Below are 14,331 nucleotides of genomic sequence, written 5' to 3' on the forward strand. Positions count from 1 at the left end.
GATGGCTCATTTCATTGCGCTACCCGCTTTACCAAATGCCAAGACTTTAGTACAAAATTTTATTAAAGATAATGTGAAATTACATGGGAATCCATCTGATATTGTTTCTGACCTGTGAAGTATCCACAATCAATGATGGTTTCTGAAGCCATATCATTTGCTGGTGTAGGTCCACTGTGTTTTATCAAGACCAAATTCAGCACAGTTGTCTACCAGGAAATTTTAGAGCACTTCATGATTCCTTCTGCCGACAGGCTTGTTGGAGATGGAGATTTAATTCTCCAGCAGGACTTGGCACCTGTCCACACTGCCAAAAGTACCAATACCTGGTTTAAAAACAGTATCACTGTGCTTGATTGGCAGCAAACTCGTCTGACCTTAACCCATAGAGAATATTTGGGGTATTGTCAAGAGGAAGATGAGTCACCAGACCCAACAATGCAGATGAGCTGAAGGCTGCTATCAAAGCAACCTGGGCTTCCATAACACTTCAGCAGTGCCACAGGCTGATCGCCTCCATGCCACCTCGCATTGATGCAGTAATTGATGAAAAAGAAGCCCTGACCAAGTGAGTGCATCTACTGAACATACATTTCAGTAAAGCCTCTTTCACACTTACGTCGGCAGTGTCCTGTCGTAATGCGTCGCCGAGACGTAGTGACGTACTTTGAGAAAATAGTGTTAAAACGTACGCAACGTTTCCATTATTTAGGAGGATGCGCCTGAATTTTTATAGTAAGATTCCGAGAGGGAGAGAATTCTCCCGGGTTGGAAAATGCTTCCAGTCATGCTCAAATGTAAAAATAGGATCCATCACTGGATTCCTGCGTTACACAGTGACTGCTATATGCTGCGTCCATAGGTTCCCATTCTGTGGAACGACGTATGACACAGGAGGCGTCCTGGCACGTTTTTCCACTACAGATAAAAAACGTTTCTTTGAACGTTTTTCCAAACGACGGGCCGTCAAATTCCGCAGGATCCAGGGCACGATGGACGAAACGTGTGGCCATACGTCGCGATACGTCGCTAATACAAATTCTTTTTCAGGATCCTGTTTTCTCAAAAAACAACGTATTTTGACAGGAGCTCAAAGACGGAAGTGTGAAAGAGGCCTAAGCCAACATTTCGGATGTTAAAATCATTTTTTCAAGCTGATGTTATAAAGTATTTTAATTTACTGAGATAATGACTTTGGGCTTTAGGTTCGCTGTAAGCCATAATCATCAACATTAACAGAAATAAACACTTGAAATACATCATTCTATTTGTAATGACTCTAATATATAAGTTTCACTTTTTGTATTGAAGAACTGAAATAAATTAACTTTTTGATGATATTCCTAATTTTGTGAGATGCACCTTTATTTCCAAATTTTGTATGAATTTTTTTGTGCTCGCTTGTGGATTCATCTTTCATTTTTATCCACAGTGTAATGGGCAAACTGAACAAGTGAACCAGAATCTTGAGACATATCTCAGGTGCTTGGTGTCCAAGAATCAGGAGGGTTGGGTTTCTTCTTTACTTCTTGCTTAGTTAGCTGTGAATAACCGTTGTCATTAGTCTACTGTCAAGTCCCCATTCTTTGGGGCATGGAGTTTTCATCCTCAATTCTGCTCCTTGAATAAGAATCGTTCTTCAGGAATACGTGAGGAGGAGCGGTTTCCTTCCTCTGTTACATCAGTGTGGCATGGTGGTGGGTCCAGACCTGTATAATGGTAATTTGGTGTGTTTGTCCTCAAAGAACATTAAGTTGAAGGTTCCTTCTTGGAAACTGGGACCCAGGTTAATTTGCCCCTATAACATTTATGCCGTTGTTGTCCAGTAGTGTTTTGCCATGCTTTGCCAACTACTTTTAAGATTCAAAATGTGTTTCATCAATCACTTCTCAAAAAATACATTGCTTCCTCTGAACCATCTCCACCACCACCTTCGCCAGTCATTGTTGATGGGAATTTGGAATTCCAGATAGCGAAGATTATCGATTCTCGCTTTGTACGCTGGTCTCTTCAATATTTGGTAGCCCTTTTAAAGGGTTGCGGTCCTGAGGAGAGAATGTGGATACCAGCATCTGACGTTCATGCAGTCAGATTGGTCTTGTCTTTTCATGCTTCACATCTAGATAAAACTGGTTCCAAGGACCCGAGGTCCCTCTGAGGAGGGAAATACGAACAGGGGGATACCACAACAGAAATGGGCCAGAAGATCGTGGTGTCTGATTATACGAACTCCTGCATTGATTAGAACTGCTTCACTATCCTATTAAACTAAACAGTGCATGTTTTTCCTTGCTCTGTCATTGCAAGGGTTAATCACCTAAGTTGATTTCCTGGAGCTCTTCATCCAGAATTGTCTCAGCTTTTCTGTGTTGGCCATTCCTCTCTGGTCTATATTCTTATCCTAAGCTCTTCAGCCTCACACTTTCCTGGATGAGGAGGGAACAAATAAAGATTAAGATAGGAGTGTAGCAATGTACATGACCCCAACATCTCCACCTGCTGGGGGACCGGAATAGCCTAGGGTGCCCCCTAGTTTAAGGGGTCAGGTAGGTGCTCACAGTCCCTAGTCACAGCGGGACAGTTGCCCTCTATCAGGAAGGGAGCGGTGCTGATGATGTCACACCTGCATTGGGAGAGGAGCGGTGCTGATTATGTCACTCCAGTATTGAAAAGGGAGTGGTGCCGATGACACCGCTCTTGTACCTGGAGGGGAGCGTGTTGTGGGTTCTGTTTTTGGGCTCCCTCTGGTGGTTACTGATGGTACTGGGTGACTTGTCTTTCCTGGGTTTCTGGGTTCCACCTGTTCCATCAGCATATGTGAGTTTCCTATTTAACCTGGCTTTGCTGGCATTTCCTCGCCAGTTATCAATGTATCCAGTGTGTCTTGTTACCTCTGCTCCCTGCTCCTAGAACCTTCTGGACAAGCTAAGTTTGGATTTTTCTGTTTTGTGTTTTGCTTAATTTGGTTTTTAGTCCAGCCTGCAGATATGTGATTCTCTGCTGCTGGTTGCTCTAGTGGGCTGAAATTGCTTTTCATGTACCATGAGTTGGCACATGAGTTCAAGTAATTTCAGGATGGTTTTTTGAAGGGTTTTTCGCTGACCGCGCAGTTCACTTTTGTATCCTCTGCTATCTAGCTTTAGCGGGCCTCATTTTGCTGAAACTGTTTTCATACTACGTATGTGCTTTCCTCTCATTTCACCGTCATTATATGTGGGGGGCTGCTATTTGCTGTGGGGTATTTCTCTGGAGGCAAGAGAGGTCAGTGTTTCTTCTGATAGGGGAAGTTAGATGTTCGGCTGGAGCGAGACGTCTAGGATCATCGTAGGCACGTTCCCCGGCTACTTTTATTTGTGTGTTAGGTTCAGGGTCGCGGTCAGCTCAGGTTCCATCGCCCTAGAGCTTGTTTGTATCTGTGCTTGTCCTTTTTGTGATCCCCTGCCATTGGGATCATGACAGTATAACCGGCCAACAAAGTGTTAATTGTATTGGCTGAAGTAGGAGGATAAGTAGTCTGAGGAAGTTTTTTTTTTTTTTTTTCCCCTCAGAGTTTGCTGCCTAGCCTTATTGCAGCCTGGCTACGTCCTCCTCCTCTTAATCTTTGAATGGCTCTGATCTCAGCTGTTTATCATGGACGTCCAGAGTTTGGCTTCCAGCCTGAATAATCTTGCCACTAAGGTTCAAAATATACAGGATTTTGTTGTACATGCTCCTATGTCTGAACCTAGAATTCCTGTCCCAGAGTTTTTTTCTGGAGATAGATCTCGTTTTCTGAATTTTAGGAACAATTGCAAGTTGTTTCTTTCTTTGAAATCTCGCTCCTCTGGAGACCCTGCTCAGCAAGTCAAGATAATTATATCTTTCCTGCGGGGTGACCCTCAGGATTGGGCATTTGCATTGGCACCAGGGGACCCTGCGTTGCTTAATGCAGATGCGTTTTTTCTGGCATTGGGTTTGCTCTATGAGGAACCTAACCAAGAGATTCAGGCTGAAAAAGCTTTGTTGGCCCTCTCTCAGGGGCAAGATGAAGCAGAAATTTATTGTCAAAAATTTCGGAAGTGGTCGGTACTTACTCAGTGGAATGAGTGCGCTCTGGCTGCAAAGTTTAGAGATGGCCTTTCTGAGGCCATTAAAGATGTTATGGTGGGGTTCCCTGCGCCTGCTGGTCTGAATGAGTCTATGACTATGGCTGTTCAGATTGATCGGCGTTTACGGGAGCGCAAACCTGTGCATCATTTGGCGGTGTCGTCTGAACCGTCACCTGAGATAATGCAATGTGATAGAATTCAGTCCAGAAGTGAACGGCAAAAGTATAGGCGGAAAAAAGGGTTGTGCTTTTATTGTGGTGATTCAGCTCATGTTATATCAGCATGCTCTAAACGCACAAAAAAGGTTGATAAGTCTGTTGCCATTAGTACTTTACAGTCTAAGTTCATTCTGTCTGTGACTCTGATTTGTTCATTATCATCCATTTCCGTCGATGCCTATGTGGATTTGAACATGGAGGAGAAACGAGCTTTAACAGCTCTACGGGAAAATAAAGATTTTACTATCAAGGAGGCAGACAAAGGGGGCAATGTGGTGCTGTGGTCTGTACAACTGTATGAGGCTGAGGCAAAAAGACAGCTTAATAACACCCAGTATTACCAAAGACTCCCGTCTGACCCCACATCTTTGTTTCTTTCCAAATATGAACAGCTTCTCTGCAGGGCGCTGCAGCTTTCTATCATTACTCAACAGGAGAAGCAGTACCTCTGGGTAACCAACCCGGTTACGGCAACTTTCTACATGCTGCCGAAAATCCATAAGGATAGAAATAGACCTCCTGGTAGACCCATCGTCTCCAGTATAGGCAGCATGTGTGAGAAGGCATGTGAGTATCTGGACTTCTTCCTCCAACCTATCGCATCATCCCTTCCCTCTTTTGTCCGCGACTCCTCGCATTTCATTGACATTTGTAGACAGATTGACCTTCCGGAGAAATATCTACTAGTGACATGCGATGTTAAGTCGCTCTACTCTAATATCGGTCATAAAGAGGGGGCAGAGGCGGTTGCGCACTTTCTAAATAAGAACAGCTCTATGGATAGAGGCCATGACTCTTTCTTACTTGACTTGCTGACTTTCATTCTCCACCATAATTTTTTTCTCTTTGATAGGGTGTATTATTTGCAGCGATCAGGCGTGGCGATGGGAGCGAAATGTGCACCAGCCTATGCAAACATCTTTCTAGGCTGGTGGGAAGAGATTTGTGTCTATCCGTCATCTGCATTCGCGACCCACGTACACGCCTGGTTTCGCTTCATAGATGATGTTTTCATCTTGTGGAAGGGCACTGTAGAGGATTGTGTTGATTTTTTTAACCATCTTAATTCCAATCCTTATAACATCTATCTTACGTATTCCCTCTCTGCCAGTGAGATCACCTTTTTGGATTTAAAGATCTTTCCTCAGGGGAATGGCTTGGCGACGAGCCTCTATCGCAAGCCAACAGCAACGAACTCATTATTGGCATTTACAAGTTTTCATCCCTGGCATACTAAGGTGGGTGTTCCCACAGGTCAGTTTTTACGTGTTAGGCGTAACTGTACTCGCGATTCTGATTTTTCGATCCAGGCTCGGGATCTAACAGATCGCTTCCGACAGAGGGGGTATCCGAAACGTGTTATATCCACGGCCTATCAAAGAGCAAGATGTCAGGACCAACGATCCCTTTTGGCCCCCAGGCAACGGTGTCAGGAGACACAAGCCAGATTCATTACTGACTTTAACAGCAGCTGGACACAGGTCAGTAATATCCTTACCAAACACTGGCAGATTCTACGAGTAGATTCACAAACAGCCGAAATTACCAGTGAGCGACCCCTTATGACAGCAAGGCGGGCTCCAAATTTAAGGGATCTACTCACTAGGAGCCACTTTAACAGGCCTATGACGAGGCTGAATAGAGGTATCATCCTTAGGGGCTCTTTTCCGTGTGGGGACTGCAATGTCTGTCCTCACATGGCAGTAACGCGGGACTTTTTTATCCACCCTACTCGTTTTAGCAGGCATCCCCTAAAGGCATACATCAACTGCAAATCCAGGGACGTTATCTATGCCCTTATTTGTCCATGTAAAATGATATACGTCGGACAGACGTCACAGGAACTTAGGAAACGGGTCCAGAAGCATATATCTACGATACATCTAGCGGCTTCGGACTCAAGAAAAGGAAAGGCCCTCACCCCAGTGTCTGAACACTTTTTGTCACATCATAGCGGTTCCTCTGTAAATCTGCGGGTGGTAGGTCTTCAAAAAATTATCTGTAATGAAAGGGGAGGGGACAAACGCAGGAATCTCCTGCAAATAGAATCTAGGTAGATTTTCCTATTACAAACTGTGGCCCCTCTTGGACTGAACGAGGAGCTTCTCTTTACGGGATTCCTCGGCTGTTGATTTGTGGCTTCCCCCTTATTACCCTCTGTTCCTGACGAGAAGTATGTGATTTATCTGTGACACCTTTTTGCATTTTATTCTCAGGATGGTGCTATTTGCTCATACAGTCTCGGTCATCTACTCTTTTACCATCCGGGAATTGAATGGACTGTCATTGGATTGTGTTTCTGGTTTCTGGAATGGGAGGAAGTGCGGCGTAGTGCGCGACAAGCTATTTCTTCACTATAGGACGGGAATCTAAATTCTTCTACTTAGATGCCTTGGATGTGGAATCGGGCTGGATACTCCTTCTACGTACATGACCTGGTTGGCATGGACTTGGTGCCTTGGACTTTCTCTGGTGTCATTGTGAACTATGAATGACTTGATGAAGAATTTCTTCTTGGGACAGTACCTATGGACTATTCCGGCATTATTGTGGACTATTCCCAGTGGGGGAACATGAGAATAACAGATGTTATGGATATTTAGTTGTACTATAGATATGGTGGCAGATATGTGTGCACTTGGGTTATGCCGGGCTGGTTCATGTGCGCTCATATACACTCTTTATGGGCATTATATATAGCTGTGGGCTTGCTTTTATATTGTACCGACTTATAGTTACTTCCACCTTTCCCTCATTAGGTGTTGTACCTGATGCACGGATTGTTGATTATGTCTCATATCTATATGTTGCTGTATCTATATATGCATATGTTTAAAAAAATTCCTTAGGATGTATCTCCTGTTTAATCTTGCTTTATTTCTCAGGTGCCCCACTTGCTTCATAGCCGGATTGCCCTTTCGGGCTTTCTTTACACTTGTCAAACCTCCCATTTAGGTGCTACGGCTCCTTTTTCCGTTCGCTTCCTCCCCCCCCCCCCCTCGCTCCTTCTTCTTCCCCCGTCCTCGATCTGTTTGGCCCATCTCCCTGGGCTTAGATATGTTCCCTTCGACGCTTGCGCAATGCGACTCAGTATTGAGTCGGCTGTGCGCAGACGCCGCTCATCTCCATGGAGACTCTGTATACTTCCGGCTACTTACTCCGCCTTCTCCGCGGTCAGCGCGCGCCTCTCCACTTCCGCCTCTCGCATGGCGGCAGCCCAGCTGAGGGCACTCCGGATGATCTTAGGTTAGTATAAATGTAGGTTCTTATCATCATTATGCTCACTTCCCCTGACGAAGCCGCAGCGGCGGCGATACGCGTGGGGCGTCTTCTTTTCACCCCACTTTTGTGTATTCACATGCCGGACATGGAGGCTTGGACTCTTTTGTAGGACCCCATGGTTGATTGAGATATGGGTGACGGCTTAGCTCCTCCGCCAATTAACTGATTTACAACTTGACGTTTTGTCACCCTTTAGGTCTGTATAGGTTTACACCTCGTTGATATTTACCTATTCACCCAGACTCTATTTAGGGGTTTCTCTTGTACAGCGGAGTTATTATGTATTCATATATTTATGTGGGCTTTCGATTTAGCCGCCACGATATCTGAGGTATTATACCTGGTGCCTAACTTAGTCCATTATACGATATCTGTGATACAGCTATTTGGATTTAATTCCTACTGTTATATACAACTATATGTGGGTGATTTATACAGGATATTGTGTTTTTAATGTTTTTATCTTTTGTGCTGTGGTGTTTTGAATAAACATTTTTGTATTTCATATTGTATATGGTTGTGCGAGCCTTTTGGTAAGTCCTTTCTTTTTCGCTTGTTCAGATTATATACCATTGGACTTGGCTCTGCACGCCTTGTAGTATTTTCTGTATACGGCTCGAGTGCACCCTTCTCCTTATTATACTAGCCTATGTGGATTCAGGCGCTGCCCTGAGTCTTATGGATTGGTCATTTGCCAATCGCTGTGGGTTTAGTCTGGAGCCTCTGGAAGTCCCTATTCCTTTGAAGGGAATTGACTCTACACCTTTGGCTATGAATAAACCTCAGTACTGGACACAAGTGACCATGCGTATGACTCCCGTTCATCAGGAGGTGATTCGCTTCCTGGTACTGTATAATTTGCATGATGTTCTAGTACTTGGTCTGCCATGGTTACAAACTCATAATCCAGTCCTTGACTGGAAATCAGTGTCTGTGTTAAGCTGGGGTTGTCAGGGGGTTCATGATGATGCACCTCCGATTTCTATCGCTTCATCTACTCCTTCTGAGATTCCTGTGTTTTTGTCTGACTATCGGGATGTTTTTGAGGAGCCTAAGCTCAGTTCGCTTCCTCCTCACAGGGATTGCGATTGTGCTATAAATTTAATTCCGGGCAGTAAATTTCCTAAAGGTCGTTTGTTCAATCTGTCAGTGCCAGAGCATACTGCTATGCGGGATTATGTTAAGGAGTCCTTGGAAAAGGGACATATCCGTCCATCTTTGTCCCCTTTGGGAGCAGGTTTTTTTTTCGTGGCCAAGAAAGATGGTTCCTTGAGGCCTTGTATAGATTATCGTCTTTTGAATAAGATTACCGTAAAATATCAGTATCCTTTGCCATTGTTGACTGATTTGTTTGCTCGCATTAAGGGGGCTAAATGGTTCACTAAGATTGATCTTCGGGGTGCGTATAATCTTATACGAATAAAGCAAGGTGATGAGTGGAAAACCGCATTTAATACGCCTGAGGGCCATTTTGAGTATTTGGTAATGCCTTTTGGACTTTCTAATGCTCCTTCAGTCTTCCAGTCCTTTATGCACGATATTTTCCGTGAATATCTGGATAAATTTATGATTGTGTATTTGGATGATATTTTGGTTTTTTCTGATGACTGGGAGTCTCATGTTCAGCAGGTCAGGAAGGTGTTTCAGGTCCTGCGGGCCAATTCCTTGTTTGTAAAAGGCTCAAAGTGTCTCTTTGGAGTCCAGAAGATTTCTTTCTTGGGGTATATTTTTTCCCCTTCTACTATTGAGATGGATCCCGTCAAGGTTCAGGCTATTTGTGACTGGACGCAGCCTACATCTCTTAAGAGTCTACAGAAGTTCTTGGGCTTTGCTAATTTCTATCGTCGTTTTATAACTAATTTTTCTAGTGTTGTTAAGCCTTTGACGGATTTGACTTGGAAGGGTGCTGATGTTGCTAATTGGTCTCCTGCGGCTGTGGAGGCCTTTCAGGAACTTAAGCGCCGGTTTTCTTCTGCTCCTGTGTTGCGTCAGCCAGATGTTTCGCTCCCTTTTCAGGTTGAGGTTGATGCTTCCGAGATTGGAGCGGGGGCGGTTTTGTCACAGAGAAGCTCCGATGGCTCAGTGATGAAGCCATGCGTGTTTTTTTCTAGAAAGTTTTCGCCGGCTGAGCGGAATTATGATGTTGGTAATCGGGAACTTTTGGCCATGAAGTGGGCATTTGAGGAGTGGCGTCATTGGCTAGAGGGTGCTAGACATCGTGTGGTGGTCTTGACTGATCACAAAAATTTGATTTACCTTGAGTCTGCCAGGCGTCTGAATCCTAGACAGGCTCGTTGGTCACTGTTTTTCTCTCGTTTCAATTTTGTGGTTTCATACCTGCCAGGTTCAAAGAATGTGAAGGCGGATGCTCTTTCTAGGAGTTTTGTGCCTGACTCCCTTGGAAATTCTGAGCCCTCTGGTATCCTTAGGGATGGGGTGATTTTGTCTGCTGTCTCCCCAGACTTGCGACGTGCTTTGCAGGAGTTTCAGGTGGCTAAACCTGATCGTTGTCCGCCTGAGAGACTGTTTGTTCCGGATAATTGGAACAGTAGAGTCATCTCCGAGGTCCATTCTTCTGCGTTGGCAGGTCATCCTGGAATATTTGGTACTAGAGACTTGGTGGCCAGGTCTTTTTGGTGGCCTTCCTTGTCGAGGGATGTGCGTTCTTTTGTGCAGTCTTGTGAGGTTTGTGCTCGGGCTAAGCCTTGCTGTTCTCGGGCCAGTGGATTGTTGTCACCTTTGCCTATCCCGAAGAGGCCTTGGACGCACATTTCCATGGACTTTATTTCGGATCTCCCTGTCTCTCAAAAAATGTCCGTCATCTGGGTTGTGTGTGATCGCTTTTCTAAAATGGTTCATCTGGTACCCTTGCCTAAGTTGCCTTCCTCCTCTGAGTTGGTCCCTCTGTTTTTTCAGAATGTGGTTCGTTTGCATGGGATTCCTGAGAACATCGTTTCTGACAGGGGATCCCAGTTTGTGTCTAGATTTTGGCGGACTTTCTGTGCTAAGATGGGCATTGATTTGTCCTTTTCGTCTGCATTCCATCCTCAGACGAATGGCCAGACTGAACGAACTAATCAGACCTTGGAAACTTATTTAAGGTGTTTTGTTTCTGCTGATCAGGATGACTGGGTTACCTTTTTGCCGCTGGCCGAGTTTGCGCTTAATAATCGGGCTAGTTCTGCTACCTTGGTTTCTCCTTTCTTTTGTAATTCGGGGTTTCATCCTCGTTTTTCCTCTGGTCAGGTGGAACCTTCTGATTGTCCTGGAGTGGACATGGTGGTGGATAGGTTGCATCGGATTTGGAGTCATGTGGTGGACAATTTGAAGTTGTCCCAGGAGAAGGCTCAGCAGTTTGCTAATCGCCGTCGCCGCGTGGGTCCTCGACTTCGTGTTGGGGACTTGGTGTGGTTGTCTTCTCGTTTTGTTCCTATGAAGGTCTCTTCTCCTAAGTTCAAGCCTCGGTTCATCGGTCCCTATAGGATCTTGGAAATTCTTAACCCTGTGTCGTTTCGTTTGGATCTCCCGGCATCGTTTGCTATTCATAATGTGTTTCATCGGTCGTTGTTGCGGAAGTATGAGGTACCTGTTGTTCCTTCTCTTGAGCCTCCTGCTCCAGTGCTGGTGGAGGGAGAATTGGAGTATGTTGTGGAGAAGATCTTGGATTCTCGTGTTTCCAGACGGAAACTCCAGTATTTGGTCAAGTGGAAGGGTTATGGTCAGGAGGATAATTCTTGGGTGGTTGCCTCGGATGTTCATGCTGATGATTTGGTTCGCGCTTTTCATAGGGCTCATCCTGGTCGCCCTGGTGGTTCTCGTGAGGGTTCGGTGACCCCTCCTCAAGGGGGGGTACTGTTGTGGGTTCTGTTTTTGGGCTCCCTCTGGTGGTTACTGATGGTACTGGGTGACTTGTCTTTCCTGGGTTTCTGGGTTCCACCTGTTCCATCAGCATATGGGAGTTTCCTATTTAACCTGGCTTTGCTGGCATTTCCTCGCCGGTTATCAATGTATCCAGTGTGTCTTGTTACCTCTGCTCCCTGCTCCTAGAACCTTCTGGACAAGCTAAGTTTGGATTTTTCTGTTTTGTGTTTTGCTTAATTTGGTTTTTAGTCCAGCCTGCAGATATGTGATTCTCTGCTGCTGGTTGCTCTAGTGGGCTGAAATTGCTTTTCATGTACCATGAGTTGGCACATGAGTTCAAGTAATTTCAGGATGGTTTTTTGAAGGGTTTTTCGCTGACCGCGCAGTTCACTTTTGTATCCTCTGCTATCTAGCTTTAGCGGGCCTCATTTTGCTGAAACTGTTTTCATACTACGTATGTGCTTTCCTCTCATTTCACCGTCATTATATGTGGGGGGCTGCTATTTGCTGTGGGGTATTTCTCTGGAGGCAAGAGAGGTCAGTGTTTCTTCTGATAGGGGAAGTTAGATGCTGGAGCGAGACGTCTAGGATCATCGTAGGCACGTTCCCCGGCTACTTTTATTTGTGTGTTAGGTTCAGGGTCGCGGTCAGCTCAGGTTCCATCGCCCTAGAGCTTGTTTGTATCTGTGCTTGTCCTTTTTGTGATCCCCTGCCATTGGGATCATGACAGGAGCGGTGCTGTTGACACTGATCTTGCATCGGGAGGGGAGTGGTGCCGATGACACTACTCTTGCACCCAGAGGAGAGTGGTGCCGATGATGTAACTCCATCCTAAAGCAAGAGCTATGTATACCATGTGGTCACCTGTGTGGCCTTAGCTCTTTTACCTATCTTATGAGATCATACAGTGCCGCCTTTCTGATTTATGGCAGAATTGTGACTGCAGCTTTGGATGTGACTAGAGTATAAGGTATAATCAGTACAAGATAAGTAATGCAAAAGTTATTTATTACTTATGTAGTTTTATAAATGCTGGAAATATGTCAATAGAAATGTTAAATACCTGAGTCCTCCAGGAGAGGCCTATGTAGCACAAAGCAAATCTGATGTGTTCCCAAAGAAGAAATGTGAGGTTCTGGCTTGGTATGTCAGATCCAATTATAAAAACTAACACACAAAAAAACCATCTGCGGAGCTGCTGGTCCCCAATTAGTTTTGTAGTAGGCAGAAGAGTGAGTAAACTTTGTAACAGATGCTGTCATCTTGTGCCAGTGAGCGCTGGAAGATTATACATTGAAGTTTAATTAGATTTTTCTAGTTTGGTAGAACGGAAGCTCTTTGGCCTAGTGTCCTGGATCCAGCATCAAAGTAAGAGGGACAGAGGGATAAGAAATGTCAGTAATTTATCTTATTGTATGACTGAAATAGAAGCATCAATGACCCCCAGGGGTCAGGCCTGTACCACATGTTAATAGCTATTCTCCTTTTATTTAGGTTTTCTGTAGATGACTTCGGTGTCAAAAAGCATGACCCATAATATCATGAAATCTGCACTAAGTGAAAGTCCCGTGTGTTTTGTGGTCTATCACTGGATTACAACTTTTGTTATACGACGTCTACCGTCCACATGAATCCTCAAACAAGTTGTCTACACAATATTGAAGGGGTTGTCAATGTGGCACCCCTAGGGGTATTTGCCACAAAAATAGTTACTGACACTAGACACAAATACTAAAATAGCAAAACTGCACTACCACCTCCGGCCAGAAGGGGGAGCTCCAGAGACTCCCCTTGATCCATTCTGGTCTGAGAGAAGAACTGGCAGTTGGGCTAAGGAGCTGAAAGTGAGAGGTCATACAGCTGAATTTCTAACAGCCCTATGACAGTTTCCAGGCCCAAATCACCGGCCTGAGGAGAAGAGGGATAGAGAAAAAGGACATTGTGAGACCCGGGTAGCATTAATCACTACCTAGAACAGGCGCAAAGACGGATACCGGATCCGTGGCTGTATTCATTATATATAATACAGCAACCGGAAAAACGTGAGGTGATATCAGCTTCACTAGCGCCGGACGCAGCAACAGACACAGAGTTCAGCGGTACTCCCGGAGGGGGTAAGCCGATAAAAGGACTCGGGTTGCCCGTCGAACCAGGACCCGGAGGGGACAGATTGGGCCGGCAGCCAGTTCACATACAGCAGCAGGGCCACACAGAAATTGCGTACAATAAGAGGCGAAGACCCCGGCAGGGTCAAAGTAACTCAGAGTTCCCATACAGACTCCGGTGACAGGACTGGTTGTAAATCCTTTTATGTTAAAGTAAACTGGTTTAACATTTCAGTGCCTCAGTCTTTCATTTGGACAATAGCCATCTATCCAGGATCGGGATCGTCACCGCTGGGAGAACCTGCTGCTGATCAAGTAAGTGCCTGTCCCCTCACGATACCCCTTACACTGTGCATTGCCTGAGGCCACAGCACCGGGTCAAGCCACCCGTGACATCCCCCTCAAGAGACAGACCCCATTGGTCCGGTGCTGGGTATCCCGGTCTCTTGGGCGTCACAATTGGCGTCACGAACAGGATCGAGCCAGCCCGTATACCGGGTATTGTGTGCCATGATTGGAGTCCAAAATTGTGAAAACTTGGATGAAAAATCTTGAAAATTGACTTTATTAAAGAAAATTCCATTTCCCATTGAAAACTATTGAAAGTGACTTTTCCCCATTGGTTATAATGGAGTAAAGATGGCCGCCAACCCCTGAGGTAATCACCTCATAACCGTTAGGCACGAGACTGTTAATTGAGCTACGCCATCACCTGAGCCCCAGTTTAACTGAAAAACTTCAGAATCCGCCATTACAGAGCGCGGTGGGTGGGAGCAG

Source organism: Ranitomeya imitator, chromosome 2 (assembly GCF_032444005.1).
Source record: "Ranitomeya imitator isolate aRanImi1 chromosome 2, aRanImi1.pri, whole genome shotgun sequence".
NCBI classification, from domain to species: Eukaryota; Metazoa; Chordata; class Amphibia; order Anura; family Dendrobatidae; genus Ranitomeya; species Ranitomeya imitator.